The sequence below is a fragment of the Dermacentor silvarum genome, chromosome 8 (assembly GCF_013339745.2).
Source record: "Dermacentor silvarum isolate Dsil-2018 chromosome 8, BIME_Dsil_1.4, whole genome shotgun sequence".
NCBI classification, from domain to species: Eukaryota; Metazoa; Arthropoda; class Arachnida; order Ixodida; family Ixodidae; genus Dermacentor; species Dermacentor silvarum.
In genome coordinates, this window is record NC_051161.1 from 148,328,435 (window position 1) to 148,333,046 (window position 4,612).

A 4,612-nucleotide genomic window follows, 5' to 3' on the forward strand; every position below is an offset into this window, starting at 1 on the left:
AGTTCCGATAATTGTTCCGATATGTTTTCGTCCTTAGGCAACCGGCTCGAGCCTCAAATAGCAAGGCACTGCCCTTCGTGTTATCGTACAGATTTTCCCTTCTAATTTCTTTCTTCTCATTCTTGTAAATCTCCATTGTCCTTTTCGTTTCCATTCTTTGCATCCAATTCACGGTCTCTATTTCTCTCACTTTCTTTCTGATGACCCCTGGTTGTCTATTTACAGTTTCGATTATTCCTGTACTTGGTTGCCAACTTCCTTGACCTCTTCCTCCATTCTGTGTCCACGCTTTTTATGTAGAGATACTTGTGCACTTAAGCCGCCCATTTATTTTCATCCATGTTCCTGAGCCTTTCTTCAAAACTAATTTTGCTTTGTGCTTCTCTGACTTCAAAAGAGGCCCAACCCATGTCTCCATGCACTGCCTCACTTGTCGTATTACCGTGTGCTCCCAAAGCCAACCGGCCTACTGATCTTTGGTTAACTTCCAAACCCGCCAATATATCCGATTTTAAGCATATAATGGCATTTGCGAATGTTAGCGCTGGCACCATTACTCCTTTCCAGATTCCACGCACCACCTCATACTTATTATGGCCCCACAGTGCTCTGTGTTTCATTAATGCTGCATTCCGCTTCCCCTTTATTTTCAGATTATCTTGGTGGTTGCTTGAGTAATTCTTTCCTTCGTTTATGTGTACGCCGAGGTACTTATATTGCTTCACTATGGGTATTACTTGCTGTTGAATTGACACCACGAAGTTACTCGTGTGTTCATTAAAGATCATAATCCCTGATTTCTCTGTGCTAAACTTAAGGCCTATATTTGTCGCTGCGTTCCCACAGATATTCGCAAGTATCTGTAAATCTTTTTTATTGTCCGCTAGTAGCACAATGTCGTCTGCGTACATCAATCCAGGGACCTTCTGTTGCACCATTTGTCCATTACGCATGTAGGATAAATCAAAACCTAGTTCGCTGTTTTCCAGTCGTCTTTCTATGCCCTTGACGTAAAGCGTGAACAACAATGGTGACAGAGGGCATCCTTGCTTCAATCCTTGGTGAATTCCCACCATTTGATTTCCTTTCGGCCTTCCCATGCCACTTGTACTTGGTTGTCTCGATATATCTCCCTCAGCAGCTCCACGAAATCGTCATCTATGCCTTCGTATTGAAGAATATCCCACAACAATTCCCTGTCTACGTTGTCATAAGCTCCTTTAATATCTAGAAATGCTACCCATAAAGGTCTTTTCTGAGCTACTGAAATCTCTATGCACTGAGTTAGTACAAACATATTGTCTTCTAAGCGTCTGCCTGGCCTGAACCCATTCTGTAGTTCCCCCAATACACCGTTTTCCTCCACCCACTTCGACAGTTCTAATTTTATGGCTTGCATTGCCATTCTATATATCACCGAAGTTACTGTAACTGGCCTGTACGAGCTCGTCTTATCCTTATCTCCTTTGCCTTTGTAGATGAGATTCATCTTGCTTTCACGCCATCCAACGGGATTTTTTTTGTTCTAATCACTTGCTCTATGGCATTAGTCAGCAGTGCCTTGCTTTTTGGACCGAGGTTTTTGATTAGCTGTATTGGGATTTCATCGGGTCCTGCTGCCGTGTTGTTAGGGACATTTTTCTGCTGCCTTTTTCCAATAGAAGCTTTCTATGCTGAATTTTGATCTCTCAAGCCTCTCTGTTGTTGCTGGATCTGTTGTCTGAACTACACTTTTTCTCTTACCGAAGTTATGCCTGATAACGTCTGTGATGTACCGCAGCGCATCATCGCCTTCATAGATGTTACCGTCTTCATCCCTTATAGCGTTTGCGAGTTTCTAGTTGGAGCTCCGAGTGCTTTTATATGTTCCAGAATCTTTTTGGAGCGCCTTTGTCTCTTTGTGAATGTTATGCACCCAACGTTCACTTGCGCATTTAATTTTCTCTTGCACGAGCTCACTCGCAACCCTTTTCTTTTCTCTGTATGTATTCCATCTAAGGAGCACCTCTTCTTCTTGTAATCCAACTTTTTGGCTTCTCGATGAACCCTAGATGCCTCTTTACGCTCTTTTATAGCTTGTTTAATTCCTTGTTCCACCACTTACGTGGTTTCTTCTTTCCAATCCAACAATTGTATTGCCGTGTCCGCCTTATTTCATGCTGCATAACCTCCACCAGTTCCTTATATTCCCAGACTGCTGTAGGAAAAGCCTCAATTTTCTTCTCTATGTTGTTTGCGATCTCTGTTATTTGCTCGTCATTCATTTTTAAAAACTCTGAGGCTATTGGTTCATGTTCTGCGCTGGTATCTCGCCCAAACTTTAATGCTAAACGTCTATGATCGCTTCCCAGGCTATTTTTTTCCATTTTCGTCTATTATCATTTGTTACAGTTGTTCGTAGACCATTTCTGAGACTAAGGCGTAGTCGATACATGACTGCCTGTTTCCGCATTGCCACGTTACCTGTCCATGACACTTATTCTCCCTGTTAACTACTATAAGGTTCTGTTCACCACACAAATCCAGCACTAGAGAGCCGTTGTAATCAGTATATCCGTCTAAATCGTCCATGTGCGCGTTCATATCTCCCACTAATATCACCTGGCCCGAGTTACTGAACTCATTAATATCGCTTCTAATGCAATCGACCAATTCCTTATTTTTTTCCCTGCTATCACTACCTGTCCATAAGTAGGCTACTCCCAGCCACGTCTTTTTACCTTGCCATGTACCACTAATCCATAAATGCTCTTTACATGTCTCGTTTACCCTTCGCCACTTCAGACCTCGCCTAATTAGTACGCCTACGCCTCCGCCTTTCCTTGACCCGGTCATTCTGTTGCACCCTTCCCATACAAAGTTGTCAATAACAGGCGGCTGCTCCAAATCTCGTAGATGCGTTTCGGTCAAGGCGTACACGCTAATCGCTTCATCATTCAGTTGCGTTTGAATTTCCAGCCATTTTTCCTGCTTACGACCACCCTGCATGTTAATGTAGCAAATTTTACCTTCTCTATTCTTATCCTTTCTGCGTCTTTTCCTGACTCCTGGTCGCCTAATTCTGCCCTTTACTGGTGTTTCGCTATGTTCAATACTCAATCCTGCTTCCTGATTGCCTGGGGCCCGCCTAAAAAAGCTACAGCTCGTGCCGCGAATCGACTTCCGACCGGTGTTGCTACACTTTCACTAAAATGTATCCCGTCACGCACAAAAGCGCCTTCGCGGCCTGCTCGGTGCACTTCTCGGTTGATGTCAATGACCGTAAAATTCATTGCTTTAGCTAGAGTCCAAATTTCCCTGTTTACTGCAAGAACTGCCCTTTCAATTTTATAACCCTGCCTTTCAACCTCTGGCACCGTGCACACCGCGATTTGTACTTCTTTTGAAACATTCCGCAGGTCGGTGACCCCTTTGGCTATTTGCTTTGTGATTCCTGCTCCTCGTCCGTTCAGTACGTCAATCACTCCGCCCATTATCACCACTAGGTGTCTCTCCTCCATTGTGTCCCACATGCGTTCCTTGGCCTTCGCTATCACCTCTCTAATCGGCTTTCCGGGAAGCGCGCTAACCTGGACTCGTTCGTCTGCCCCTACCCTCTCTGCTATCGCCGGTTCTACTTACGCATGTTGGAATCCCAACACAAGACAACTCGACGCTTTCCTTTCCCCTCATCGCCGAAAGCTGCCCCCGAAGTCACAATGCCCTCCCCTCCCTTTCTTATTCCTTGCCCTTGGCTTTGTTTTCTTTCCCCGGCCGTGTCAGTGGTATCACCTTCGTGATTATCACTGACGTTTCCACCACTGCTTCCCGGCGTGGCGGGTTCGGCTGTCTCTGCACTCGCATCGGAGCCAGCTCCGTTCGCGGTGCTCGCCTCGATGCGTTCATCATTGCTTTGCAGACTGGTGGCGCTCAGCTGGATTTCTGCGTTAGCTAGCTTTTCTTCTGCCTCCTTCCCTCTGCTTCTGCTCGATTTTCAAGTTCCTTTTCTAGCTTTCCAACCCGCTAGCTAACTTATCCTTGTCTTGCTCTAGGCGGTCTAGCCCGCGACCCTAGCACACACATCCTACAGATAAAATCTGCACCATTCGCTTCGCGTGCTGACTTAAACAGCGTTTTCTTCCAGCGCGTAGGAAACGCTCGCACTCAGAAACAACGCACGCGTGGGTTCCCCCTAGTACCAGCCATCATCTCGTACTAACAAGGCGTAGATGTGGGAAAAAAATTCCTTTACCTACTTTTATCTAAGCGAGAAGACCAAGAAAGTGAGAAAGCCTTAAAATAATTTATAAAGATTGCTGGCTAAGCTAACCCTCCTAAAAAACCAAAAAGTCCAATATAAAATAACAAAACTTATCTTTGGCACGCTGCACCTGCCTGCGCTGAAATGGCACCTCGACTCGACACGTCCGCTCCCGTCGGCTTCACTCGTGAGAGTGAAGGTGAACCCAATATTCACGGGCCCATCGTCCCACTGATCCGGTGGACTTGGGACGTCCAGGGTTCCGATGGTGCAGTCATGATACTGGTGTGTGTAGGTGGTGGATTTCTCGCATGGTTCATGGCGTGGTGTTCCCATTCTTGCATTTGATGTATCTCGATGCGGTGGCTCCAA